Raw genomic sequence first — 13,590 nt, forward strand, 5'->3', positions numbered from 1 at the left:
TGTTTTAAAAAGGACTGTTCACCATCCTTACTTGATGTCATCCTGACAAATAGTAAAAATTTGTGCATCAAAACTCTAAATTTCTCAACCGGTATTAGCGATTGTCACAATATGATAAGCACTGTTATAAACAATACTGTCCCGAGGAATGAGAAACAGAAAATTACTTACAGAAGTTTTAAAAATTTCAATATTGATTCATATAATGAAGAATTGTGCAAACTAAATGTTGAAAATTATTCAATCGATCCTGATAACTTAGATCTGGTGTACAACACTTTTGAAAATGATGTTGTTGAAATTATGAACAAGCATGCTCCATTTAAACAAACATACAGAAAGCCTGTTCAGTTACCATATATGAATAAGGAACTAAGAAAAGCTATTTACACTAAAAAGATGTTGTATAACAAGTATACTAAAACGAAAAAATCAAAATCCTGGGAACAGTATCGTAAAAATAGAAATTTAGTAAATAAACTTAAACGTAAATCCATGAATAACTTTTTTCAGGAAAGGTGTACTGGTGGCTGTAAATCTAAAGATTTCTGGGAAACAATAAAACCTTATATGTCAAACAAGTCAAAAAATAGTCAGAGTAAAATCATTCTCAATGATAATCAAAAGACAATATCAGATAATAGTGATGTAGCTTACATTTTCAATGACTTCTATGTAAATGTCGCAAAAGACATTGGAAAAGATTTCACCTTTGATGAAAGTAACCATCCAAGTATAAATAAAATACTAGGGCAAAATATTCCCCCAGATTCATTTAATTTTTCACATGTGGAACAATCAACTGTTTCAAATATTTTACGGAAGTTTAATGCGAAAAAAGCTACTGGAATTGACAAAATATCTATAAAACTCCTAAAATTAGGTTCACAGTCACTGGTCCCTTTCTATACATACTTTATAAACAATTCTATTGACTCAGGTATATTCCCTGATCGACTAAAGCAAGCACAGGTAACCCCAGTTTATAAGAAAGATGATCCCTTAGTCAAGTCTAACTATAGACCTGTAAGCATATTACCTGCTCCTTCAAAAATTTTCGAAAAGGTTCTGGCTAATCAACTTACTATACACTTTGATAAGATTTTCAATAACTTTTTATGTGCTTTTCGGAAAGGGCATGGATGCCAAACAACACTCTTGAAACTTGTCGAGGATTGAAAATCTGCATTAGACTCCGACCAATATGTTGCTGCAGTTCTGATGGATTTATCAAAAGCGTTCGACTGCCTGCCCCATGATATTCTCCTATGCAAACTTAAATATTATGGTCTATCTAACAACTCTATTGATCTTTTAACTTCTTATCTATCCCATAGGAAACAACAAATCAAAATAGGTAGTTCTGTAAGCTCCTGGGCTCATATTATCAAAGGCGTACCTCAGGGCTCCATACTCGGGCCTCTCCTATTTAATGTCTTCATCAATGATATCTTTTATTTTATTCACAAGGGCACACTCTATAATTATGCAGATGATAATACACTTTCCTACTGTTCCACAAATTTTGATGACCTTGTTAAAGTTCTACAAGAAGAAAGCAATATCCTTATAGACAGGTTTACTTTTAATTGTATGCAAGCTAATCCCGACAAGTTTCAAGCTATAGCTATTGGAAAAAGAACCGCTTCCAAAAACCTTTCTCTCGACATAAGTAATGCTAATATAAAATGTGACGATGTTGTTAAACTTTTAGGAGTAAACTTAGACTCAAACCTAAATTTTGATCACCACATTAGTAGCATTTGCAGTAAGGCAGCACAGCAGCTAAATATCCTGAAAAGAATAGGGAAAAACCTCTGTCGTCTTAGTAGACTAACCATTTTCCATTCATTTATCTTATCAAATTTCAGTTTCTGCCCTCTAACTTGGCATTTCTGTTCTAAAAGTAACACAGACAAAATTGAAAAAATACAAGAGAGAGCTCTTCGCTTTGTATATGATGATTACAACAGCTCATATGACCAATTACTCACAAAAGCAAACTTACCTAGTCTATACATTAGAAGAACCAGAGTAATAGCACTTGAAACCTTCAAAATTATAAATAAAATGTCTCCACCTGTTCTAAATGACCTTGTTATCAAACGTGAATCTCGTTATCACTTCAGGTATACCAATCTTCTTGAGATTCCCCAAGTCAAGTCTACTAAGTATGGTACAAACAGCTTCCGGCATGCAGCTCCAGTTCTGTGGAATGCTTTACCAGAAAGCCACAGGAAAGCAAGTAATTTTAACCAATTTAAAAGCTTTATGATGAGCTGGACTGGCAAAGAATGCAAATGTTCTTCCTGTAAAGTTACATAGGTACATAAAGTTCTGGAGCTGCATGCCACACTGTGTTTAGTTGCTTTTGCTGCCTCTGTTTTGCTTATGTATTATTTAGTTTTTTATTCTGATTGCTTGTGCTTGCTTCTAACTTGTGTTTAGTGGCTTTTGATGTCTTTGTTTTTGCGTATGTACTATGTATTATTTTATTTTGTCTGCCTGTGCTTGCTTCTAGTTTGCTTCTAATTTGTTTCATGCTTTATTTTTGTGCTAGCTTCTAATTTGTGTTTAGTGGCTTTTGATGTCTATGTTTTGCTTATGTAGTATGTATTATTTTATTCTGATTGCCTGTGCTTGCTTCTAGTTTGCTCCTATTTTGTTTCATGCTTAATTTTGTTTCATGCTTTATTCTGTTTTTATTGTGAGAAAGCTGCTGATCAGTTCATTTCGAATCTGATTCGAGGTGATATTCGTTCTTAGCACTTTTTTATCTGTCGCACTTTTGTGTTTCTTTTTGAATTCAGATTCTTATTCACTCGTCTTATTGCAGTTTTTAGTCCTACTAGCAGGTCTAGATCAGCAGCTTCCTACACAGTTTTTAATTGCCTCAAATTTTATTAATGCTTTAATATTGTCAAACTTATTTCAGTCAAAGACCTATAGATAACACAGATTGGAATCTCTCGTCTCCGCTATAGCGATATGCGATAATATCTATCGGCGGACGCGGGTCACGTGACATTGATTTTGGAGATGCCGGTGTACCTGTAGATTATTCCCTGTTCCAGCTGCTGTCGGCCATTTTCTTATAAAGCAAACAATTATTCTTCGTAATTAGTCGTTAATATTTGATGTCGTAGGGTATTCTGAGCATGATCTGGTTAGTTTATATTATTTTGATATTGTTATTAACAATATTAATGTGTTAATTAGTGTTTTTAGCGCTCGGTTGTCAGTTTGCAGAGCAATGAATGCCTGAAAGCGCAACGTTACGAACTTTACGTAGTGAGCAAAGTCGGTCTCCGAAAAAAGACATATTGAATATTTTTTGTGTGATTAGAAATAAGTATTTATTTTCTGTCTTGATAATTCTTTAGGTTTTGGTAGTTATTATTCTAATTAATTATTAATTTATCGGAATTTGAAAGAGAACACTGGATTCGTTCATTTTCGATAATTTTTGAAAAATTGAAAGGCCCGAAGCATTTTTCTATAAACTTCTTCATTAAGCATCACATATTGATAACGTAAGGTTTTTATGCTAGGTGAGATGTTAATCTATGTATGATTTATAAAAAGTAGACGAAAATGAGGTATTTTAAAGGATTTTGCCTTTGTACAATTTGTACTATTTATACTGTTATTTCATTCAATCAAGTGGTTTGTATTTTGTTGAAACACTTTTCTATTTTATTTCTCATCCCATATATTTGAAGTAAGATTTTTATGCTAGGCAAGGTGTTAATCTAAGTATAGATTTAAACAAACTACAAGAAAATATTCAATTTAAAGGATTTGGCCTTATACAATGTTGGTACAATTTTAAGCTCTTTTCTTCTGTTGTACAATATTGCTGTCAAACGTGTTTTTGTTCTTATTGATAAACTTTTTCATTTTTCATCCCAAATCGATTAAGTCAGATTGTTATGCTTGGTGATATGTAATTCTAGGTATGATTAATAAAAAGTAGACGAAAATAAGTCATTTTAAAGGATTTTGCCTTTGTACATTTTGTACAATTATATACTGTTATTTCATTCAATAAGTTTTCACACCTGTCGCCAAAGTGGTTTGTTTCTTTGTGAAAACTTTTCCATTTCTCATCCCATATCGTTGAAGTAAGATTTTTATGCTAGGCAATATGTTTATCTAAGTATAGATTTAAACAAACTACAAAAAAATATTCAATTTAAAGGATTTGGCCTTATACAATGTTGGTACAATTTTAAGCTCTTTTCTTCTGTTGTACAAGATAGCTGTCAAACGTGTTTTTGTTCTTTTTGATAAACTTTTTCATTTTTCATCCCAAACAGATTAAGTCAGATTTTTATGCTTAGTGATATGTTAATCTTGGTATGAATTAATTAAACTGGAGGATAATGTTCATTTTAAAGGATTTTGGCCTTGTACAAAGATGGTACAATTTTAAGCTCTTTTACCCTATTATACACACGTGTTGTCAAACGTGCTTTGGTTCATTGTGAAAAACTTTGTCATTATTCACATTTAATTGAAGAAATAAGATTTTTATTCTGGGTAATATGTTTATCTTGGTATGAATAAAAGAACTAGATGAAAGTACAATGCTGTGAGATGACTATAAAAACCACAAATTGTCATTGTTAAAAGCGTAAGCAATAGCAAAGCACACGTTATTAGTTTCAATATTCCCATACTGATAGGCCTGATGTTAAACTTCTGGTACAGACCTATAGTCCCAGTTTATTTCAAATTACCGGTATTCAGTGACTTTAAAGCATCTCTCAGGCTGGCGGATGTTTTCTTTTCATTTTTTGCACTTTTCTTATTTATTAGAGTTGTAATTGCAAAACCTCTTACAGTAAGAAATATATAGTCTTGTATTCTCGTGAACAAATTGGACACACATACATATGTATATATCTTTCTTATCAACACTAACACTATGTTTATCAGTACAAACAGAGTCATTGTCAGTCAGACAGACAGACAGACAGAATGTTTTATTGACGTAAACTTTACAGTTTTTTGACATTTACAAAATAGTTACATGTATAGTCCCCTTCAAAAAGCTCATCAAGGTCTAAATCACTATCACTCCAAGCGAAAAAATCAGGGTCTCTGTTACGCGACATGATTGCACAAATGAAGCAGAATTTAAAAATGTAAAATCCAAAATATGTACTAGTATGTCCAACTTATAAGATACACAATCGAGAATAGCCTTTTTTTTAAACAGTTTTATACAGCATTTCATTGTGTTTATAACGTACTATTATAAACAAGTATATTAAAATCTAACACATTCACAACAAAGACTTACCTTAATTGGACATCACAATGACATATAAAGAATGAATTCGCCGGCCGCGGCCACTGATCACACAATTAAAATCAATCAACAACGCAAACTGATAATTGAAGTAAGAATCCCTTCCTTTAATTAATTCTCAAGAGTAAAGAAAAAAAAACACAAAGCATCTTCAGTTCGCTAATTGATCCGACGATTAACACGCGCGTGAAATGTTTTTGTTTTTTTCTTTTCGCGAAATCCTAGCCCACGATACTGAAAGCTTAATTTAATTACCAAAAGAAAAAAACTGGATTACAAACAAAACTTTAATAACCTATAACTCATGAATTAAATCTCAATAAAAAGAGAATTAAACAATTGAAAAAAATCTACACAATCAATATTGAAATAAGTCGAACTAAAACCGTTTTTGGATCGAACGATCATAGCATTTATTATACTGTAATGTTGTTTTAATCAGAGACCTAGATCTATGTGTCCACATATATCTATCCTTTTTGAAATAATAATATTTTATAAGGTTTTAACTGTCTGAAATACCAAATTATACAAGATTATTTTATCAGCAAAAGCCTTTCAAATAAACTATTCAACAGCATTCTCGCCGCGATTTGGAAGTTCTTAGCGCAATTGCTTCAATGATCGCGGCATTATGTATTCTTGTTGTAGGTAAATAAAATCGAGATTTTATAAAAACATAATTACTCATGTTTCTATGAAACTTAATTTTATGAAAATCTGATCATTATTTACCAAGTTACAGCCGCATCTCTACAGCGCCGTAACATTTTCGCATAACTTTTCTCGATGATCGTGGCCGTTGCTACTGACGCGTCGCTATCGCAATCGTGATACACCGGCTATCTCCGGACTACTCCGATTGATTCATGGAATAAATCGTCTGCTGATCCCAAGTGTTCTTATCAGTTTCTCGACCACGTGACCCCGCCGAGAGATAGCCCGATAAGGCGCGAAGTTTCCAATCTGTGTTATCTATAGGTCTTTGTTTCAGTGTTGCATGTAATTTATTATCTTAATTTGTGCTTTCACCCTTAAAAACATGTATTTGATCTTTCTTTTAGCTGTTTTACTCATGTTTTATTGCTTACACTTGTTGTTTAGTCGGTTAAAAAGCTTTGCAGCTTATGTTATTTGTGTATGTCTTGCCGACTCAAAATAAAATTTATTTATTTATTTATTTATAGACATAACGAGGGGCCGATTTTTTTTGTTTGCTTCTCACCAGTCGCTGTAGGTGTTTCTACTTTGGACGCTTCTGTTACCGATGTCTGACCCATGATGTCTTTTAATTTATTGCGTAAGTTTTCATGCAATTGGTTCTGAAAATTCACCTTGCCAAAGTCATCATAATCAAAAGACGCTTTTCCAGAAATATGGTTTCCGAGGTCAACAGTTGCGAATATCGCTAAGCCTGGAACCATTATCTAAATTGAGACCGTTTGCATTAGTTTGATGCCCGACTTACAGTTGTTTTTAAGGTTTTCTAAAACAACAATGATCATGAAACTTCATAGGTACACTGATCATTACTGGCAGATGACCCCTATTGATTTTCAGATCACTAGATCAAAGGTCAAGGTCACAGTGACTCAAAACAGTAAAATGGTTTCCGGATAACTCAAGAATGCCTAGGCCTAGGATCATGAAGCTTCTTCAAAGGTCAAGGTCACAGTGACCTGGAGCAGTAAAATGGTTTCTAGCGTATTAACACAATGGCTGCCACTAGAACTGACAGCCCATTTGGTGGGCATGCATGTTTAACAAACAGCCCTTATTATTTTTAGCTCGGCTGTTTTCGGAGAAAACTCCCAAGGTATTGTAATAGCCTCTTCGTCGTCCGGGCGTCGTGCTAAAACCTTTACATTGGCTCTAAAATTAAAGTGCTTCCACCTACAACTTTGAAACTTCATATGTACATGCACCTTGATGCAGTTCTACACGCCACACCCATTTTTGGGTCACAAGGTCAAGGTCACTGTGACCTCTAATATAAAACTTTAACTTTGCCTCTAACATCATAGTGCTTCCACCTACAACTTTGAAACTTCATATTTACATGCACCTTGATGAGTTCTACACCCATTTTTGGGTCACTAGGTCAAAGGTCAAGGTCACTGTGGCCTCTAATATAAAACTTTAAATTTGCCTCTAACATCACAGTGCTTCCACCAACAACTTTGAACCTTCATATGCACATGCACCTTGATGAGTTCTACATGCCACTCCCATTTTTGGGTCACTAGGTCAAAGGTCAAGGTCACTGTGACCTCTAATATAAAACATTAACTTTGCCTCTAACATCATAGTGCTTTCACCTACAACTTTAAAACTTCATATGTACATGCACCTTGATGAGTTCTACACGCTACACCCATTTTTGGGTTACTAGGTCAAGGTCACTGTGACCTCTAATATAAAACTTTAACTTTGCCTCTAACATCAGAGTGCTTCCACCTACAACTTTGAAACTTCATATGTAGATGCACCTTGATGAGTTCTACACGCCACACCCATTTTGGGTCACTAGGTCAAGGTCACTGTGACCTCTAAAAAAAAAAAAATCTGACAAGCTTTCGCAGCCGAGCGTGGCACCCGTTATGCGGTGCTCTTGTTATTATTTTATTTTTTAAAGACCGTCCAACCATCCCACCCAAGCTGTTGCTATCAAAATTGAAATATAATCTTATTAGTTTGTTTTATGTCTTTACAAATGTTCAATAGATTGTGGAAAATATACCTGAACTCAGAATCGTCTATAATGTACCACTTCTTTAAAACATAAGCAATCAATATGTTTCAATTATGGTCCTCTTCCAGTTAGAATATGACTATGTCACCTTGACCTTATTGAATATGAACAATTTCCCCATGATGGCCAACGCTATACCGTCAAGCACTCGAAAAGTCCAGCGTGCTGTCTTCTTACAACTCTTGTGTATATCAGACTTGGTGTCAAGTGGATTGAGTGATGGCAATGGCAGTTCAGGGGATGAATGCACCTGTTTAATCTCGTCATTTCTAGACTGTAATTTTGTGATGCATCCCTGATTATATGGAGATTGTGTCTTGTGTCATTAGTTCAATGGTCACACTTGGGGGTCAATTATGCAAATACTTCTTCTTGTGTAATTTTATCATCATAAAATTTTGAAAGCAACTTTGCACTCTTGAGAAGAAAGTTGATTACGCATTTTTCATGAAACTGTGTCCACAGCACAAAGGTCTGGGCACACTTAGATAGTTAGAATAAAACTGTTATACAGCTTGTCTTATATACAAAGGCAGTCCCAACTAAGATATATGTTTTAAGCTCAAATCAGGATCACAAGAGTTTTCAATATTCTGGTCATAAGGAAAATAATTCCAAAGTATCATTGAAATCCTTCCAGGCATTAAATTATTATGAGCGGAAAGGAAAATATGACTTGACCTTTCATGGAGACCATCATGGGAGTTGCATATGACACATCGTCTGGTTAAAGAAAATAGTAATCCTCTTATGCAGTAAAGTTACAGAGGGGAAATGAAATCCAGACAGACCAGACAGACAAACCTGTCCAACCATCCATCAAACCATGTAGGGATGATGCCACTACTATATACTGTCAATCGAGCAATAACATTCTTCAATCTTTTTCTTCTTTATGTATGTGGGGTGGGCATTTCAACACATTGACATTTACTGGATTTATTATGAAAATCAAACAAAAATCAACAATAATGTGGATAAAGAGATCACAAACTATCACAAATGATGATGAAGAGGAAATGGTTTTTGGAGTTCAGTTGTGGTAAAGCACCTCAATCATCTCAGCATATACATATACCAGAATTCAAGAATATGAAAATGAAGACAGCATTCAAACAGACTGTGTGTGTGAGTGTATTTTCAAAGTTTATGAGGTCCTTCTGCGCCTGAGACTGAATTATTTGAGGACCTGGAGTGTGTCGCAGTTTCATACTTAATTAACTATTTGACTCCTGGAAAATGGGACGAACTTTGAATTATAGCTACAATTTTCAGCTATTTGCTTTTTTATAGAAAGATATTTTAATATTGGAGTTGCCTTGTTTAGTGTGAGGAAGCCGGACTTCCCTGAGGTTATCGCACCTGTCTGGTATGGTGATCACCAACCAAACTCACTTGCTTCAGGGACTGGAGATTATATCCAAGTCGCGTAGGTGAGAAGCGAGTGTACAAGCCACTGAGCTAACTGGACAGCCCCAGACAGTCTTTCAAAACAATAATTTATTTATTTACATTAGGAATAAAATGCAATACACCCTTTGAAATGTTGAAGTTTATTTTAGAAAATTATAATGCAGTTGTATCAAAATATGCTAGAAAACAGACAAACGTTTCCTTTGGGATAAGTTTAATAAAGTACAAACACACATTCTACTTTTGCTGATACAGCAGAAAACATACATTAGTTTGGAAAACACAATCTTTTTACAGAGATGATCTTCATGATAAACAAATTCCAACAAATATTTATTCCAATCTACATTGCAAGAGCTCTCCCATAAGCACACATTTGGGTGGGTATTATATGCACATGCACATATAAAATTATGCAGTATCATTATATAACACATACAGTTAATTATCAAATGGAAAAGTTTGAAACAACAATGATAAGTAGTTCAGATCAATTTCAGGCAGTCTTTTTTTATGTTTTTAAAAGTTATTCACTCACTGTTCTAGTAACTTCAGTACATATACCATTGTATAATGTCAAACAAAACACAAACATACTTTAGTATTGGTACAGAAATAATTGCAATATGTACACATTTAATGAGGAAATAAATATTGACACATCTGGCACAGAAGTAACCTTAAATAGTCTTAATATTACCAGAACAATTTCCATCTAGTTCTCAAGCATGCATAATAATATAAGCAAGGTAAACGAGCAGTATAAAGCTACAGCTATAAGAACACTGGAACTAATCGTGAGTGCCCCATGACTGTCTCAGGTTAGAGGAGCTTCATCAGTAAATGGTGTCATCACTGAGGTATCTGTTGGATTTGCTTAACTGTAACACAGAACAGATGTTAAGCAACAGAACGCAAAATGAGCTTTGCTCTGGGAAAATTGGGCTAAAAGCATATGAGTAAAGCAGTGCTCCAGCTAGGCCTAAATGGGAGGGCGCCCCGCCCTGCCCTTTCCGAGGCCCCGCCCTGCCCTTTTATTATTATTTTTTAAACATTTATTATAATTTATAAATCGCATTTTATATTGATATTAATTTATTAATCATTGCAGACATTTTATTTACATCGTTTAATTATAATGGAAATATTATATTCTTACCATTTTTAATTATATTAAATTAATATATAAAAATCAATATGCAACAACGAGCATTCTGGATAAGACCACGCGCTCTAAAGTGCCCTTTTGACAAAATAGCCCACCCCCCTGCCCTTTTCAAATTCTAGCTGGAGCACTGTGTAAAGTTTAATCCCTGATTAGCCTATGCAGTCCGTACAGCTGGAGCACTGTGTAAAGTTTAGTCCCTGATTAGCTTATTAGGGATGAGACTTCCCAATTTTATGGAATTTTTCATTTAAAGGAATAATCTTCTAAACAAAAAACAAGTTCAGGCTGAAAGCGTTGTGCCTGATTATTAGCCTGTGCAATCTGGGATGACAATTTACACACATGCATAAAACCCAGTTTTCCCAAAATGCAGCTCAAATAAACAAGAGCACCGCATAACGGGTGCCACGCTCGGCTGCGAAAGCTTGTCAGATTTTTTTTATAGAGTACACAGTGACCTTGACCCTTGACCTAGTGACCCAACAAGAGATGTGTTTGTCAGAAACACAATGCCCCCCCCTACTGCGCCGCATTGAAATAAAATTTCTATTTATCATTTGGCAGGTATAGAAATCATCTCCCTTTAAAGGTTATTACTTCCCTTGAATTTTGTCCAAGCCAACCTTGGAGTGGGTCTCACAGTCAATTATGACCATGTCAGACATCACTAACAACCAAGGCCTGTGGTTTAAAAGAGATCATAGCCAGAGTTGAGCATGTATCTATGGACATAGGTATGTAATGTACATCAAAGAAATAATAATTATATCATTTAAAAAAAAAACTTTCACAAATCAATCATTTGGGTTATAAATAATCAAAATAATAAATTTGTACAGTAACTGTGAAAAGAACTTCAATTCTTGGTAAGGAAATATATAATATGAGATTTATAATTATATAAATTACTTCCCTTGAAAATAATTGTTTGTAACAAATCTCTATTTTTAGTAGCAAATAATTAAAAGCCACTACTGTGACTGTAGATTCACCAGTCAAAATGTGCAGCTCCATGAGATACACATGCATGCCAAATATATAAAGTGGCTATGTTCAATATTTAATAATTTTCTCCCTTTTTAAAGGTTATTACTTCCCTTAAATCTGTATTTTTTACCGTAGACCGTAAAGGATGACCTTGACCTTTTACCACAATGTGTTTGTCAGAAACACAATGCCGCCTACTGCGCCGCTTTGATTTATTTAACAAAAATATATACTTGGGCAGGTCAGATAACTATGTCCATTTAAAGCTTATTACTTCCCTTTACTTTGTTTTTTGCACCCTAGACCTTGAAAGATGATGTTAACCTTGAAATTTTACCACTCAAAATGTGCAGCTCCATGAGATACACATGAATGCCAAATATCAAGATGCTATCTTCAATATTTAAAAAGTTATGGCCAATGTTAAGGTTTTAGCACGACACCTACGGCGGACAGCGGACGACGAGCTGGCTATGACAATAGCTCGGGTTTTCTCCGAAAACAGCCTCGCTAAAAATCATGAACAGTTAAAAAACATATAGATTTCAACATTTTTTTAGGTACATGTACAAGTGCAAGAACATGAGGTTAAGAGATTTTTAATTACAGCACAACCGCATATTTAAGTTGCAATAACTGAAAACTTAACTTTCTTTTATACATAATGATAAAATATGACATTTCTGCAGTGAAATTACAGCAGTGAAAATAGACAAATTGTTATTGTTATTTTTTGGAAATACTTTTATTTTAATTTTTACTAAGATGATCATATCAAGATTTTTATGATCACAAGTGAATTAAAATCAGTATTCCACTGAATCCCAAATTATTATTTTTTTATTTTATAATTTTTATTACCATCTATTTACATTGTAAAAGAGTTAAACTGGAGAATTTTGCCGGAATAGTGACATTATTTCGCCGAAAAAATGACGTCGTTTTATGTATTGAAATGTATTGAGGCACCCCACGGGAGAAAGGGTAACTTTTCAGCAAAAGGGAAACAGCTGTTAATTATTTTCTTGAAAAAGTGGCATAAAAGAAACAGAAAATTTGTTCACGTCAGTGTAAGATCATTTGTTATTCCACTCATGATCATAGAAAAATCATATTTTCTATGATCACTCTTGAAATAACAAACGATCTTACACCGACATGAACAAATATCCTCTATATAATATCATGACAAAAATCATTGGGATCTTGAAATGAACTGTTCTAATGTACTCTTGTCTACCCCATTTAAAGTTTGTCATAACAGTTTGATTGATGGCACACACCAACAATATTTGTACATGTGCGCTATACAAGGTTAACATCAAAATCATTTTTGGGGGGCTTATTTATTTGTTGAGTGCATTAGTAGATACTAGATCCGTTTGCATCAATAGCTATATTGATGCAATCACATAATGCACCATAAGTCTGGCACATCATCATAAAAAAGGTTTAACTTAATGACAGTGGGGTAATGACAGAATTGCATGACATAGATTTCAATTTTCATGCATATTGCAATTTGAAGTTGTGCAGGGACAGGTCATGGAATTATTTCTATGGCCAGCTCCCACTACATGTGTACCTCAGATTCAAGTAAAGCAATTATTGTCACTTAAATATGCACCCTTGTAAAGTTAACTACAGATGTTGGCTAAGCTTGCCTGCAGAAACATGTCAGTAAGTTGACCTTTTACCTCTTAGTATGACCATGACCTTAATTGAGATGGTCACATGATTATTGTGTGCCACACATGGTTTCATGTACTATATTTTGATTAAAAGAGTAGACATTGACCTTGAAGGTAGCTTTTGCTGTGATACACCATCAGAACACAGTCATGTCCATACATAAATTAAAATCCTTCAAAGCATGGGCAAGTTGTACAGCAAATAATCCCTTTCATGACAACACTGTGCTTTATTATTTTGACCTTAGACCTCCAAGTGTAA

This window comes from Dreissena polymorpha, chromosome 11, assembly GCF_020536995.1.
Source record: "Dreissena polymorpha isolate Duluth1 chromosome 11, UMN_Dpol_1.0, whole genome shotgun sequence".
Classification (NCBI taxonomy): Eukaryota; Metazoa; Mollusca; class Bivalvia; order Myida; family Dreissenidae; genus Dreissena; species Dreissena polymorpha.